This window comes from Bidens hawaiensis, unplaced genomic scaffold, assembly GCF_021521415.1.
Source record: "Bidens hawaiensis isolate Kalapana, Puna unplaced genomic scaffold, B.hawaiensis_p1.1 tig00419547_1, whole genome shotgun sequence".
Taxonomy (NCBI): domain Eukaryota; kingdom Viridiplantae; phylum Streptophyta; class Magnoliopsida; order Asterales; family Asteraceae; genus Bidens; species Bidens hawaiensis.
This window is the reverse complement of record NW_027504897.1, coordinates 183863-201830: the sequence shown is the minus strand read 5'-3', so window position 1 is coordinate 201830 and position 17968 is coordinate 183863. Positions and strand designations below refer to the sequence as shown.

The following is a 17968-nucleotide window of genomic DNA, read 5'->3' as shown; positions in this document are numbered from 1 at the left end:
CAGAAAATAAAGTTAGTACAGGTAGCAAGGAATTATAGTCACTCATGGAGTTAGATGCTCGCAAGGTAGAGATGACTCAGTTTTTAATTATTAAAATATTGCAAACAATATTTAAACATGGTTTATAAAGTAAACACTCGGATATTTATTATTCGAGGAGCTTTCCAAATAAATTAAATATTTTATTATTATAAATAAAGGTTTATAAATAAATTAATGTTTCAAAATATATATATATATATATATATATTAATATTTTATTATATAATAAAGACTTTAGCTAAATTATCCGCAAACTCTGATATATTTACAAAACATGTACCAACTATTGGTCACACGTCTAGGCCCTAATTCGGGGTGTGATAGACTAATATCAGAGCCATCGATCTGAGCGAATTAGGTATATAATTATACATAGGCTTTGATCAGAAATAAGTAAATAATAATTATTAGTATCCATGTAAGGATATCAAAGAAATAATTGAATGATCATAGTTATTATGCATAAGATATAAACAAATACAGATAAGATAGGAAATACACTCCTATCCCTAAAATAACCTTGTACAGATATCCGATCGTCAATCTAGCAAATGATCATTTCAGCCTCGATCTGGTAAAGGAAAATGATACATCGGAACCTCTCTACTCTCAATTCCTATATCTAGTGATGAAAAATCATACCAAATAGCAATGAAGGAAGATTCAGATTCGTTTGATTCTGACATCCCGCTAGCTCAAATTATTCCAAGTCGGAACACGTATGAAGTCGGATAAAGTAAATTCAAGAAAACAATAATGCCAAAAGGAAAAGAAGTAATGACTTATCTAGAAGAAAATCCTTAAGGACAGGAATATTTTAATTATTCAACAATACAAGAACCTTACTTTGATCACACTTAAGGTGAACGTCAGAACATGAGTTATAAAGGAATGTATGACATTGAAGATGATTTAACTCATGATGAAATCAATGTCACTAAAATAGTTAAAGCAATGCTCAAGGAAGAATTGGATGATGAGGAGAGACAAAAAGAAAAGGAGAAAGGAGAAAACAATATGAAGGAAAACAAGATCAAGAAATTGATTATTCGATGGAAGAAATAAGAATCTTAGTAGTTGTAAACAATACAAATTGTAATAAATGTTGTGCAATCTTGTAAAAACAAAATAAATAAATATATATTTAAATTTCCTTGAAGTTATTAATATATCTTTTAAAAGAATTGTGTCAAGAAAAGATCGCACAAACTCTCAAGATAATTCTTTCAGTACATATGAAAGTGAGAGAATACTAGCTAGAAAATTTAGGAAAGGTCCAGGTGAACAAAATCAAAAAGATGACTACCCATAAGTCAACGCTACATGAAATAATTAGTAAAGATTAAATGAAACAGACCTAGAAAGAAAATTATAGATATTCGCGTGGTCATTGGCTGAGATTTTTTTTTCTTCTAACTCCTTTATGTAGTTTGAGGCCAAGTAGGTTGAGATTCTTGTTAATTTTAATTCCATTAGTGTAGTAATCCAACCATCGATATATTCTTGTGTGTTTGTTCCAACTCGAAATCCCAAGTTTAATGAGTGGTAATCATCATCTGCAAAATTAAGTAAAATATTTTGTTTATTATGTGAAACAACACTCATTAACATGTTAAATGATAGTGTAGTTATGTACAAATAACGTACCTTCATTTTCATTATAAGTTCCATCTTCAATCTTGTTTTCCACTTCATTCTCGTTTTGCACTTCATTCTTGTTTTTCACTTCATTTTTGTTTTTTCCTTTGTCTTTAAAAAGTGTTTCTTCTATTGCATCCACCATTGTTGTGATATACTTTATTGAAGGTGTTTGAACTTTAATCTCGTGCCCTTTTTGATACTCATGTGCAAACAATAACTGTCATACATAAACAAACAATTTTTTTTCAATATAGAGACCTTAATAATGTATATTAGTAGTTACTTCTAGTATTATACCATGCTCTTTTTGTTCTATTTAATAATTCAATCATGTATTCACACAAGTTCGTATTGCATATATCTAAACAATAGGTGATGATACATCATTGGAATATCTACAAGTCATTTTCACATATATTATTTCACGCTTCCTCATTTTCACTATTTAATTAACATTACAAACAGCTAGTTAGAAACATGTTAATAATTACACTACTTATTCATACTTAATACACTATATAAAAAACAACTACGACAATCACTCTAGACGTGAAAATAATTACACTACAGCGTAAGAACATATCACAAAAGCCATAAACATGAAAATTACATACAAAAAACAACTAACTGGAAATATGTTAATAATTACTCTACTTATGCATACTAAATACACTATATACAAAACAGCTAATACAACTATGACAATTACTCTAGTCGAGAAAATAAACAAGAAAATTACACACAAAAAACAACTAGTTAGAAACATGTTAATAATTACTCTACTTATGTCTACTAAATACACTATATACAAAACAACTACTACAACTATGGAAATTACTCTAGTCGAGAAAATAATTACACTATAGCCTAAGAACATATTATAGAAGCCATAAACAGACAAGTTGCACAAATAAAACTAAATAGAAATGATATTTGCACTTGAAAAGTGAAATTGATCGATGATTGTAGTTAGTATTGGGACATTTTGTTTGGGTTTGGAGTGAATTTGATTGGGGTTTGATGGTTGGTATCGATGAAATTGGGTTTTATGTAGAAAAAGGCGAGTTCAAGTAATTTACACAACTGCCACCGCTAGTTTGTTTGATTCGCACGTTAAGTATGAAATTTTATTTTCTACAATAACAGCCTTATATCTAGGGAACACACTTCTCAACCCTTGATCAATTCTCCACATTCTTATGGTGCACCCACAATCACCTACGTCACATCATATTTGTCAAGAGAAAAAAAAAACCTAAAAAATATCAAATAAATAATTAAGAAAATATAAAAAAAAGAAACAAAAAAATATAAAATAAAAAAAAACCAAAATGTTTATCAGCATCCACGGTCCAAAAAAAACTTTCAAAAATTTCAAAAATTAATTAAAAAAATAAAAATAACCAAAATTTTATCTAGTATCCCAATTCAAAAAAAAAAAAAACTCAAACTCACTTTAGTCTTCGGGTTTACTTTAGCTTTTAACGGGTTTAGGTTTTTTTAGCTGGGGGTAAACACTTTTCATTAACCTTTTATACGTAAAACAACAAATCTCATTAACATTTTACATGTAAAATAATAATTAATTAAGATTTTACATGTAAAATACACTTTTAATTAACATTTTACACATAAAACAACAAATATCATTAACGTTTTACATGTAAAACAACAGTTCTTTATGATTTTACATGTAAAAATTAATATTTTACATGTAAAATAACATTTTTTATTATCATTTTACAAGTAAAACAACAAATCTTATTAACATTTGACATGCCAAACAATAGTTATTTGAGATTTTACATGTAAAAATTTAGTATCTTACATAAATAATAACGTTTTTCATTAACATGTTACACGTAAAACATTAAAATCTCATTAGCATTTACAAGTAAAACAACAGTTTTTTAAGATTTTACATGTAATAATTAAATATTTTACATGTAAAAATTAAATATTTTACATGTAAAATAACACTTTTCATTAAATTTTACACATAAACAATAAATCTCATTCAAATTTTACATATAAAAAACACGTTTCGTAATATTTTAATGTATATTCAACAATTATATATATATATATATTAATAACCAACCTATGGTTATCTCACGAAATTTATCTAAAAAACCTAACCCTCAACCTAAAAAACCTAAACCCCCTATAAATCATATCCCTAAAAGCTAAACTGAACCCCAAGGCTAAGCTGATTTCTTTTTTGAAACGGGGGATGCTAGATATATATATTTTTTAATTTTGTTATTTTTTCGTTTTTTATATTATTTTAATTAAATTTTCAATATTTCTTTTGACCGGGGATGCTAGGTAAAATTTTGGTTTTTTTATTTTTTTGTTTTTTTTGTTCTATAACTTTTTAATTATTTTTTTGATTCTTTTAAAAAGTTATTTTTCTCTTACAAAATAATGTGATGTAAGTGTTTGAGGGTGCATCATAAGAATGTAAGGAATTAATTAAAGGTTGAAAAAGATGTTCCCCATTTCCCCCACTTTTATGGAGTCACTTTTAAATCTAACTCTATACATACATACATATTATTAATATAGAACACTTGTTTTAGCATCTTATAAAGATATGTTTGTTGTCGTAATCAAAGAATACCAAATGCTTTAAAAGCTATATCAATATCCATGTGGGCGAATTAGCACCTCCAATTCTTGGGCTCACAAGAAATATTGCAGCCTTGCCCATCTATATAAATGAGTACCTTTGGTACCAAAATACACAAATTTAGTATTGTAGCACAAAAGATCATGGATAGCATTCCAAATTTAAACACTCTTACAAGTATTAAACCACCAAAAATAGAGAAACATTTGAGTGTTTTAAGAAAGGAGATGACCATGATCAACCATTAAGTCCTATGGCTCAGTTGTTTCATGAGCCTGGTTCTAATGTCTATATCATTGGCATCATTGGCATAAAAACAAAAATTCGTCCTGAAGTTTTTAAAGAAAATTTGTAAGGCCCCGTTACCGGTAGCCCTACTTTCGTGTTGGATTTACTCATAAACACAGTTCTAAATATCAGAGTTAATTAAAACATTTACGCGGAATATAAAACTTTCATAAAACATTACATAATTCATAACTTGTCTCAAAACATCCATTGTCTTTCAACATTAAAGCATTAAAATTAAAACATCATAAGTCTTCAGATGCCAGACTCTTATTCATTGCCACGTGTCTCCTCAAGCGAGCTGTCTCATCCTACTTACCTGCGTGCATACTAAAAGTCAGCTACGCTGAGTGAGTTCTAGTTAATCATACACTCTACAATACACATAAACTTATATTCTTTCATTCATACTTTCGTACTTTCATACTTTCATACTTTCATTCTTTCATACTTTCATTCTTTCTATTGTATTAACTTACCTTCATATCTTACGTTATAAAGAGCATTACGCCCTACATTCCTCGAGTATTATTAGGGCTCGGTACCCTCCTTCCTCGAGTATTATTAGGGCTCGGTACCCTCTTTCCTCGAGTATTATTAGGGCTCGGTACCCTCTTTCCACGAGTATTATTAGGGCTCGGTTTCCCTCTTTCCACGAGTACTATTAGGGCTCGGTTTCCCTCTTTCCTCGAATATTAGTAGGGTTCAGTTCCCTAGTTCTCGAATATTAGTAGGGTTCGATTCCCTCTTCGTTACCATACAACCATACATCATAACTCGAGTATTATTAGGGCTCGGTACCCTTTTCGTAACCATACAACCATCCTTTCCTTCTTTTATTAACTTTATCACATTCATACACATAAGCATACATATCATACTTACCTTATACTTAGCGTTACAACTTGACAGTACGTGCAATATCCGAAGATCGTTCACGTACCATAAAGCAATCATTCATACATATCACATCATTCACATAAGGCATACACTTATCTCTTAGGATAAGCGTATTAACAAACATATCGAGTATGCACACAGCCCCGAAAACATAACACATAAATGGGGCTAAAAACTCACCTGAACACGGTTACGTTCACCGTTAATCGTAATCCCTTTCTTCAGTTGTGCACGGCTGACTGTATAACAAGTATACGTATCAATTAACTATCACTTCTCATAATGTATTTATATCTTTATATGACCCACAACGAACGGGGGTCCGGGGGAAGGGCCCCTAGCAGCGGGGTCTAGGGGCGGCAGCCCCTAGCAGGGTCCAAGGGGCAGAGCCCCTGGCTGGGGTCGAGCTGCCAGGTCAGCTTGGAAAAATTTTATTTCCATTAACTGTCTTAACACATTTTTCATTAGATTTTTAATTCATTTCCTAAACGAACTTGACTTTAAGCGAAGTTAAACCTTAGGCGAACTTAGCTTTAGGCGAAGTTATCAGGCGAACTTGGCTTTAGGCGAAGTTAAACCTCAGGCGAACTTAGCTCTAGGCGAAGTTATCAGGCGAACTTGGCTTTAGGCGACGTTACCAGTTAGGCGAACTTGGCCGTAAGCGAAGTTATCAAGCGAACTTGGCTTTAGGCGAAGTTAAACCTTAGGCGAACTTAGCTCTAGGCGAAGTTATCAGGCGAACTTGGCTTTAGGCGAAGTTACCAGTTAGGCGAACTTGGCCGTAAGCGAAGTTATCAATTAGGCGAACTTGGCCTCAGGCGAAGTTATCGCTTTGAAGGCGAAGTTATCGCTTTGAAGGCGAAGTTGCCCAGTTGCAGGTGAAGTTGCCCAGATCAGCCACGGCTTTGATTTCTGTCTAGCATTTTGGGCGATTTTAACACCCTTGTTATGGTTCGACATCACCCACTACGTTTCCCAACCATTTTCGGTCGTATATACGCTATAAAGCTCGGATCTTTAAACTTCAAAGATCAAGAATCATACCTTTTTGAGCTTGTTTGGATTCCGTTTACTTGTTATCACAACTAATCGCTCTCTCTCTCTCTCTCTCTCTCTCGGATCTGCCCGGTTCTTCCCTCGGCCGGCGGCGAAGTTGTGTGGTGTGTGTGTGTTTTGGAGTGTGTTAGAAAAGTGATAGAATGAAAGATATTTTTGGGTTTAGGGGGTATTTATATCCCTTAAATCCCATGGACCTAAGGGTCATTCTCATTTAACCCATCTCAATTAATCCAAGTCCATGATCCGCTTCTTACCCTATTAAATAATTAACGCGAAATCAGTAAACATAACTTTCTTTATTCAGCATTATAAATTTTAGGATGTTACAAGTCTTCCCCCCTTAAAGAGGTTTCGTCCCCGAAACCTAACTATTACATAAACAAACTAGGGTAAAACTTGCGCATCTCATCCTCGGCTTCCCAAGTAGCATCCGATCCTTTGCGGTGTTTCCATATCACTTTTACCAAAGGTATAATCTTGTGACGAAGCTGCTTCTCCTTGCGATCAACGATCTCTATTGGTTGCTCGATGTAGTTCAATTGTTCATCAACCTCAATGTTCATCAATGGCACGTGAGACGTGTCATCAGCTAGACACTTCCTCAGATGAGAAACATGGAAGGTTGAATGAATTCCTTCTAACTCATCGGGTAAATCCAGTTTATAAGCTACTTCACCCACACGATCTATAATCTTGAACGGTCCAATGTACCTCGGACTCAACTTTCCTCTTTTCCTAAAACGGATAATCCCCTTCCAAGGCGAGACCTTGAGCATCACATAGTCACCAACGTTAAACTCAATTGGTCGTCACCGCTTATCTGCATAAGACTTTTGTCTGTCTTGGGCGGCCTTCATTCTTGCTCTGATCTGATCGAACTTTGAAGACGTTTCTTGAACCACTTCTAGGCTTCCCATTTCTTTCTGACCAATCTCACCCCAACACACCGGGGTTCTACATCGTCTACCGTAAAGCATCTCGAACGGTGGCATGCCAATACTTGAATGGTAACTGTTGTTATAGGAGAACTCTGCCTGGTGCAGATGATCATCCCAACTCCCACCAAAAACTAAAACACAAGCACGCAGCATATCCTCAAGGGTTTGGATCGTCCTTTCAGACTGTCCATCGGTTTGAGGATGATACGCCGTACTGATGTTCAACCTCGTCCCCATAGCTTCATGGAATTTCTTCCAGAACCTCGAAGTAAACCGTGTATCTCTATCAGACACGATCGATAACGGTACTCCATGCTTGGTTACAACTTCTTTAATGAACAAGCTTGCTAACATTTCTGAAGAGATGGCCTCTCGTATGGGCAGAAAGTGAGCACTCTTGGTCAAACGGTCCACAATCACCCAGATGGTATCATGTTGCTTAGCTGTACGAGGTAGCTTAGTTATGAAATCCATGGTGATGTGTTCCCATTTCCACTCAGGTATCTCTAGCGGTTGCATCTTCCCATAAGGCTTTTGGTGCTCGGCTTTGACTTGTAAGCAAGTTAAGCACTTACTAACATAATCCACTACATCATTCTTCATTCCTGGCCACCAGAAATCTCTTTTCAAGTCTTGGTACATCTTTGTAGCTCCAGGATGGATTGAGTACCTTGACTTATGAGCTTCATCTAAGATTCGACTTCTAAGATCACCATGGCGTGGGATCCACATACGGTCGAACCTAGTTTTAACTCTATGAGTGTTTTCCATCAACTCATCTTGCTGGCCATAAATCCTTTCTTTCTTTACCAACCCTTCATCTACTAACACTTCTGACTGCACTTTGATGATTTCTTCAAAAAGACTTGGGTTCATGATCAACTTGTATGACTTCACTGTTGCAAGGACTTCCTCATTCTTACGACTTAACGCATCAGCGACCACGTTTGCTTTACCGGGGTAATACTTAATCTCACAGTCGTAATCCTTTATCAATTCTAACCATCTTCTCTGCCTCATGTTCAATTCTTTCTGCTCGAAGAAGTACTTTAAACTCTTATGATCTGTATAGATAATACACTTAGTACCGTACAGATAATGCCTCCATATCTTAAGAGCATGTACTACAGCTGCTAACTCCAAATCACGCGTCGGATAAGTACTCTCATGGACCTTCAACTGCCTAGACGCGTAGGCTATCACCTTCCCTCGTTGCATCAACACGCAACCTAACACTTGATGCGAGGCATCAGCACAAACAACGAAATCCTCGTCGCCATCGGGTAGAGTAAGGATTGGAGCTTGCGTGAGTCTCTTCTTTAATTCTTCAAAGGCTTCTTCCTGAAACTTTCCCCAACTGAATACTATCGACTTTCGGGTCATACCGGTCAGCGGTGCGGCTATCTTGGAGAAACCTTCGATGAATCTCCTATAGTAGCCAGCTAACCCTAGGAAGCTTCGTATATCAGTCGGATTCTGCGGAGTCTTCCAATTCGTTATCGCTTCAATCTTAGCTGGGTCCACGGTAATCCCTTGCGGATTAACCACATGACCTAAAAATTGCACTTCTCTTAACCAGAACGCGCACTTCGAAAACTTGGCGTACAACTTCTCTTTCTTCAGAACTTCCAATACCTCTCTCAGATGCTCGGCATGGTCAGACTCACTCTTTGAATAAATCAATATATCATCGATGAAGACGATAACCGACTTATCCAACATCGGTCGACACACCCTATTCATCATGTCCATAAATGCTACAGGAGCATTTGTTAGACCGAATGACATTACGAGGAACTCGTAGTGTCCATACCGCGTTCGGAACGCTGTCTTAGGGATGTCTGCCTCCTTCACCTTCAGCTGATGGTAGCCTGATCTGAGATCTATTCGTGAGAACCAACTTGAACCTTGCAGTTGGTCAAACAGATCATCAATCCTTGGCAACGGATATCTATTCTTTACCGTAAGCTTATTCAACTCACGATAGTCTATGCACATTCTCATACTTCCATCCTTCTTTTTCACAAACAAAACCGGTGCACCCCACGGAGAAACACTTGGTCTGATAAAACCCTTGTCTAGGAGTTCTTGCAGTTGGGACATCAATTCTCTCATCTCAGACGGTGCTAGACGGTAAGGCGCTTTCGTGACAGGTTGGGCTCCTGGTATTAAATCTATCTGAAATTCTATCTCTCGCTCCGGTGGCAACCCCGGAAGATCCTCAGGGAATACTTCTGGGTAGTCGCGCACAATAGGAACATCTTTCATTTCTTTCGTCTCGGCCGTAGCGTTGACAACATACGCCAGGTAGGCACCACACCCTCGCCTTAGCAAACCCTCAGCTTTTATCATCGAAATGACATTAAGCCTAGAACTTTCCTTATCACCATAAACTGTCACCGCACTACCATCCAATGACTTTAACCTTATCATCCTACTCTTACACACTATCTGAGCCTCAAACTCAGACAACCAATCCATACCCAAAACCACATCGAACCCTCCCAAGGTCATAACGTACAAGGTAACCGGGAACTCATGTCCTTCCAATTCTATCTTACAATTCTTAACCATCTTTGTTATTTTAACCGAAGTGTCACTGGCGGTTTCTACTACAAAAGTTTCAGACACTCGGCAGGCTTTCATTTTAGCTAGTTTACTAAATGGTGTGGCTACGAAACTTTTGTTTGCGCCCGAATCAAATAATACAGTAGCGGAAACACCGTTCACTAGAAACGTACCTGTGACAACATCCGGAATCTGCTTGGCTTGTTCTTGGGTCAACATGTAGGCTCTAGTTCTTGGCCTAGCTTGATCGGCATCCTTCCTTCTACTAACTCCAGCTTCACTCTCGGTACACTCCCTAGCAAAATGACCTGTCTTACCACACTTGTAGCATGCAGGCTTAGAACTGCACTCATGAGCGTAATGACCTGCCTTCCCACACTTGTAGCAAACATTCGACCCAAATCTACATTCTCCGGCATGAATCTTTCCACACTTATGACATGTATCCGAACCCTTTCCCCACCTACACTCACCACTGTGTGCCTTGCCACAAGTCTTGCACGACCTGTTCTCCCAAACTCTCGGCTGCTTGTTCTTAGGGTTCCACATCTGGGTACCGGGTCGTTTAGCAGGAGCGACCCATTTCTTCTCTTTCTTCTCGTCTCCCACCACCACATCATCCGCAGCCAAGTCTGCATAGACCATTTCTGCGAGTTCGACAGCAGAATCGAAAGTTGCAGGTTTACTTGTCCTGACTAACATGCGGACTCTCTGTGGTAATCCCCTCACGTAACACTTGATCCTTTTAGCCTCAGTGTTGACCATATCGGGCACCAACCAAGACATTCGATTGAACTCGGTGGTGTACTCACGATGTGTCATTGTCCTAGCTTTCAAGTTTAGGAACTTCATCTCCGCCCTTTCAACCTCGGCGTCAGCACAGAACTTCATCATCACTAACTCCTTCAGATCGTCCCACTTCATCTCCTTGATCTCTTCACGGGTCTTCCTCTGCTCCACACTCTCCCACCAATACATAGCCTCATCCTCGAATGATTGAGTAGCATAACCTACCGCTTGATCGGGACGGCACTCGCTAATGCGGATAACCTTATCCATGGCGGTTATCCACTGAAGAGTAGCGATTGCGTCTCCTAAACCAGTCAGCTTAGGCGGGTCACAACCTTTGAAGGACTTATAGTTGCAACCGCCTAGGCCCCTCTTCCTATCATCATCTTTCACAGACCTTACCTCACTTGAGTCACCCCTCTCCCTCTCGTCATCCTTTCTACCATTACCACCTGCCCCTTCAACAGTTCTTTCACGGCTTCCAGCAGACCTTCCCGGGGTAATATTCTTCACAGCAGTGGCCACAGCTTGAACAATAGCTGCTTGAATGGCGGGATCCAGTTGAACTCCTTCATTGTTTTCCGGGTTTCTTCCCGCTGTGCTTCCTTCAGCTTCGGTGTTGGAAGCTGTCTCAACCGAAGGTTGCTGGACACGACGAGGCCTGCCGCGTCGTCCAGTGCGACCTCCAGCTCCAACAATGTCTCCAGCTCCAGCCATTGTATTCTAAGGGAAAACACAAACATCATCACTCAAGGAACTATTTAGTACAAGGATAGCAAAGCTAACAGGTAATAACAGTGGCTAGTTGTGATTAGCTGATCACGTTACTTTCCGTGTCCTATACACTTCTCTTTATGAGTCTATTTTTGCTGGTTCTACTTAAGCAATTAGTCAAATCAAACAATCAATTATTCCTGTCCCTGTCGTTCACATATCTTTTCTTTCTCATTAACATATATCATTTAATCATACAATTCACCTTACTGATCTTGCTTGAGCGACACATGGCATTCTTGGACTGGCATCTCCTTTCCTTTCTTATTTAAATCCCATTCTCTGTTCGAGTCTAAGCATGTAGGATGCTTAAATCTCTCGAACTTTGCTCTGATACCAACTTGTAAGGCCCCGTTACCGGTAGCCCTACTTTCGTGTTGGATTTACTCATAAACACAGTTCTAAATATCAGAGTTAATTAAAACATTTATGCGGAATATAAAACTTTCATAAAACATTACATAATTCATAACTTGTCTCAAAACATCCATTGTCTTTCAACATTAAAGCATTAAAATTAAAACATCATAAGTCTTCAGATGCCAGACTCTTATTCATTGCCACGTGTCTCCTCAAGCGAGCTGCCTCATCCTACTCACCTGCGTGCATACTAAAAGTCAGCTACGCTGAGTGAGTTCTAGTTAATCATACACTATACAATACACATAAACTTATATTCTTTCATTCATACTTTCATACTTTCATACTTTCATTCTTTCATACTTTCATTCTTTCTTTTGTATTAACTTACCTTCATATCTTACGTTATAAAGATCATTACGCCCTACATTCCTCGAGTATTATTATGGCTCGGTACCTTCCTTCCTCGAGTATTATTAGGGCTCGGTACCCTCCTTCCTCGAGTATTATTAGGGCTCGGTACCCTCTTTCCACGAGTATTATTAGGGCTCGGTTTCCCTCTTTCCACGAGTATTATTAGGGCTCGGTTTCCCTCTTTCCTCGAATATTAGTAGGGTTCGGTTCCCAAGTTCTCGAATATTAGTAGGGTTCGATTCCCTCTTCGTTACCATACAACCATACATCATACCTCGAGTATTATTAGGGCTCGGTACCCTTTTCGTAACCATACAACCATCATTTCCTTCTTTTATTAACTTTATCACATTCATACACATAAGCATACATATCATACTTACCTTATACTTAGCGTTACAACTTGACAGTACGTGCAATAACCGAAGATCGTTCACGTACCATCAAGCAATCATTCATACATATCACATCATTCACATAAGGCATACACTTATCTCTTAGGATAAGCGTATTAACAAACATATCGAGTATGCACACAGCCCCGAAAACATAACACATAAATGGGGCTAGAAACTCACCTGAACACGGTTACGTTCACCGTTAATCGTAATCCCTTTCTTCAGTTGTGCACGGCTGACTGTATAACAAGTATACGTATCAATTAACTATCACTTCTCATAATGTATTTATATCTTTATATGACCCACAACGAACGGGGGTCCGGGGGAAGGGCCCCTAGCAGCGGGGTCTAGGGGCGGCAGCCCCTAGCAGGGTCCAAGGGGCAGAGCCCCAGGCTGGGGTCGAGCTGCCAGGTCAGCTTGGAAAAATTTTATTTCCATTAACTGTCTTAACACATTTTTCATTAGATTTTTAATTCATTTCCTAAACGAACTTGACTTTAAGCGAAGTTAAACCTTAGGCGAACTTAGCTTTAGGCGAAGTTATCAGGCAAACTTGGCTTTAGGCGAAGTTAAACCTCAGGCGAACTTAGCTCTAGGCGAAGTTATCAGGCGAACTTGGCTTTAGGCGACGTTACCAGTTAGGCGAACTTGGCCGTAAGCGAAGTTATCAAGCGAACTTGGCTTTAGGCGAAGTTAAACCTCAGGCGAACTTAGCTCTAGGCGAAGTTATCAGGCGAACTTGGATTTAGGCGAAGTTACCAGTTAGGCGAACTTGGCCGTAAGCGAAGTTATCAATTAGGCGAACTTGGCCTCAGGCGAAGTTATCGCTTTGAAGGCGAAGTTATCGCATTGCAGGCGAAGTTGCCCAGTTGCAGGCGAAATTGCCCAGATCAGCCACGGCTTTGATTTCTGTCCAGCATTTTGGGCGATTTTAACACCCTTGTTATGGTTCGACATCACCCACTACGTTTCCCAACCATTTTCGGTCGTATATACGCTATAAAGCTCGGATCTTTAATCTTCAAAGATCAAGAATCATACCTTTTTGAGCTTGTTGGATCCCGTTTACTTGTTATCACAACTAATCGCTCTCTCTCTCTCTCTCTCTCTCTCTCTCTCTCTCTCGGATCTGCCCGGTTCTTCCCTCGTCCGGCGGCGAAGTTGTGTGGTGTGTGTGTGTTTTGGAGTGTGTTAGAAAAGTGATAGAATGAAAGATATTTTTGGGTTTAGGGGGTATTTATATCCCTTAAATCCCATGGACCTAAGGCTCATTCTCATTTAACCCATCTCAATTAATCCAAGTCCATGATCCGCTTCTTACCCGATATTAAATAATTAACGCGAAATCACTAAACATAACTTTCTTTATTCAGCATTATAAATTTTAGGATGTTACAAAATTTGGTTCATACTTTTTTAAAAAAATCACCATTTTTCAAGCTTGCAGGTGAAGTACAATTGAGCTTGCATGTTATGCATGCTATCATCACCTTTTCACCATATGTTATTTGTTTTAATTCTTATGTTTCATATAAACAGGTGATGGACAAAAACAACGGGTGCATGAAGTGGATTCCAACACATGTAAACATAGATGACCATGTGATTGTACCGGAACTTAATCAAAACATGAAATCACCCTAAAAGTTCGTTGAAGATTACATCTCCAACCTCAGCAAATCGCATATTGAAAACACAAAACCCTTGTGGGATCTCCATATCCTCAATATTAAGACTTCAGAAGCCGGAGGCACATGTGTCTTCCGTTTCCATCACTCTATTGGTGATGGCATATCCTTGATGAATCTCCTACTTGCCTGTACACGTAAAGTGTCCGACCCAGAGGCTCTGCCGACCCTTCCAGGGAATAATAAGTCGGGTGTGGCTAACGTTGCTAGCCTTTGGTTAAGACTTAGGGTTCTTTGGAACTCTTTTGTTGCTCTTTCAATGTTTGTGTTGACCGCAATGTTCCTACAAGACACAAAAACACCAATGAAAGGTTCAAAAGGCGTGGAGGGTAGGTCTAGGCGGTTTGTTATTAGAAGTGTAAGCCTTGATGACATTAAGCTGGTAAAAAGAGCTATGAACGTGGTAAGTTTTTTATTCTATACTTGATATATAATCAATTTTTAAACTTGAAAATTACATGAATGATGAAAGAAGTATTTGTCGGTTGTTGGATCGTACGTGTGCATTAACTAATAGGGGGAAATATTCCAGCCAAATTTCGGTTTCACAATTTTCTTTTTTATTTTTAAGGGTAGTACACAACCATATATGCTAGAATTTCTTTTACACTGATTACCTAAAAAATCACACACACGTATAGGTTTGATTTCTTTTAAAAACCACTTTAGTTTTAAGAACTCGAAAAAAATTCACGTAACAATTTTTTTATTTTTTGAATTTGTTTTTACACATATGTAATACGTAAGTGTAAGTAACGTAAAAAAAATTACAGTATTTTTTTACACACAAATCGATTTATTACACATGTGTAACTAATATTCAAACTTGAGTAATAATCAAAAATATTTATTCACTCTCCTAATTAATTTTTTAATCAAATTTATTATCAGTCACATATTTCATACTCATTTAATTAAATGTGTGGTTCATATTGTGTTCTTAAAGTTCTTACAACTTATCAAGTTTCTCAAAATATTCCTCCATTTTACATATATAGGCAATGTATAAAATGAAAACTCAGTTCAGTTGAAAAAATTGTGAAAACCATATGTAACATCGTTTTCTTTTTTGTTTTTTACATATGTAATATATGTTGTTAAATTTAATGCAAAATATCTAATAATAAAATAAAAAAATTGTTTTACTGTTTTTTTTACTAACTTTTACGTATAATTTCATGAAAGAAAAAAGTTAATTTTCTTTTACATTTTTTATTAACACGAGATTCAAACTTTAACTACAAAAATATAGTTAGAGAAAAAATTTCTAGAGTTTTTATTATATATATAACTTATATTGGTTTAGATGATTTAACTGCTATTTATATTAGTCATATAATTCATTTAAAGAATAATATTCATATTATAAACCAACTAAATAGATTCTTACTTTTATTATTGTGCTTTTCTTGTCTCTTTGTGTATATGAACCTTTGTCATAAAATTTGCTTAGAAATAGGAAGCTCCCGTTTAAACTACCTTTTATATAGCTCAACTGAACCTCCTCAAAATAGTTGTATATGAACTTTCTAAGTTTGTATATAAAATTTTTCATTGTTAGTTATAAGTCTGGTCCAAAAGTATTTTGGTTTCACATACCCTGATAGCACAGACTAATTTTCACGTGTTTTGGTATATCTTTTTGTAGACATTTAACGATGTAGTACTTGGAGTCATACAAGCTGGATTCTATCGCTACCTACATGGGAGATATCGTATGTGTTTGTATATGAAACCTCCTAATTAACATCTTTGTATTTGTATCCCTTTGCTTCAAGATTCATTTTTTAACCATGGGTTTATTGGTGGAATAGATAATCAAATTACTGATATTCCAGATAACATGCGCTTCCGTGCTACCTTTTTCTTCAACCTTCGAGCCACAACAAGGATCAATGTGAGTATGCAATCATGCAACTACCTTCTTATTGGCATCCTAGTTCTTTCTAATGGTTTTACAACTTGATGTTTAAACGATCTCCGATCACTTGTTTATGTGTTACTAGGATTTCACTGATACAGATGCAGCTGAGACATGGGGAAACTAGTTAGGTTGTTCATTACTTCCATTCGACATTCGATTTAAAAAAAATCCTTTAGATTATGTTCGAGATGCAAAGGCCATAGTAGAGCACAAGAAGGCTTCTTTGGAGCCTTTGTTCACTTACTTCTTTACAAAGTTATTCATAATGTTGTTTGGCATAAAGGTACTTAAATTTCGTATGAACTTCGATCAAATGCATACTTCAAAAGTTTTGTTTAATCCTTAATTGAATGTCTAATATGTAGAGGCAAAACTCAGTTATATTCGTAACTTCTAGTAGATGGATAATAAGTGGTTGAGATCGACCTGGACATAAAAAATAAATAAATAAATAAATAATTTCGCATTAATTTAATCTATTACAAATCCTAAAACTAAATATATCTAAGCACCTTTGGAATTTTTACAATTAATATAATTTTTTACTTTACACTTTATTATTTTTATTAACTTCTTATGCTAATGCTAATACCATACTGTAAACACTTTTCAAACTATTTTGATTAATGGAATCTACATTATAAAAAATAATTATACTTTTTAAAGCATAATAATTTTATTTGGTTCAATATAGTTACTAACTTTTGGTTAAAACAACAAACCATGAAAAACAGGCTGCAGGGAAATTGAATCATAAAGTTTTCTACAACACAACACTATAGTTCTCTAATGTCCCCGGACACCTAGAAGAAATCACTTTTTTTGGACATTAAGTTGCATACATTGCTCCGAGTTGTTATGGCCAACCAAATGTAAGTTTCATCGTATTATTAACAATTATATGTGTGTAGTCTGGAGAACTCAAATTTAATTTCTAATCAAATTTCATCATTCATTCAAGGCACTCATGATTCATGTGATGAGTTACATGGACAAAGTAATATTTATCATATCAGCTGATGAAAAAACCATACCAGACCCTCACAAGCTTTGTGATGATCTTGAAGAATCCCTTCGCGACATTAAAACTTCTGCTCAACTAATTGTAAAATTATCAAATATGTAAGTGGTGGTCGGTATTATATATTCATTAAAGCATATGTGTATTTGTGATTGATACATCAAATAAACATTGATCCATGATCAATATACTTAAAAACTTATATAAAAATCCTTTTTGCAGATTTTAGTATACAATATATGTGCATGTTTATACTCTATTTAGCTACTAAAAGTTTATGGTGGATCTTAATTGGATCAATTGAATTCAAAATAGTAGAAATCAAACTTGTATAAACATCAATGCATTGATTTCCTTATTTTACAATAATTATAGAACTAACCTCCACTTACATAAATGAAAATTGGATTTTAATAATCAAAACTATTAAGCATTAGCCACTAATAATCTCAACTAAAAATCAAGCCGATGATAATCCCAATTTCAATTTAGTTACTAATAGCAATCTCAGATAACTGATTGTTAACTC

The 17968-nt window shown here is 36.4% G+C and overlaps 1 pseudogene; it reads left to right on the top strand.

The window, feature by feature from the left end:
- The first annotated feature begins 4458 nt into the window (after positions 1 to 4458).
- On the top strand, positions 4459 to 17544 carry LOC143609343 (wax ester synthase/diacylglycerol acyltransferase 11-like; annotated as a pseudogene).
- Positions 17545 to 17968: the final 424 nt, after the last annotated feature.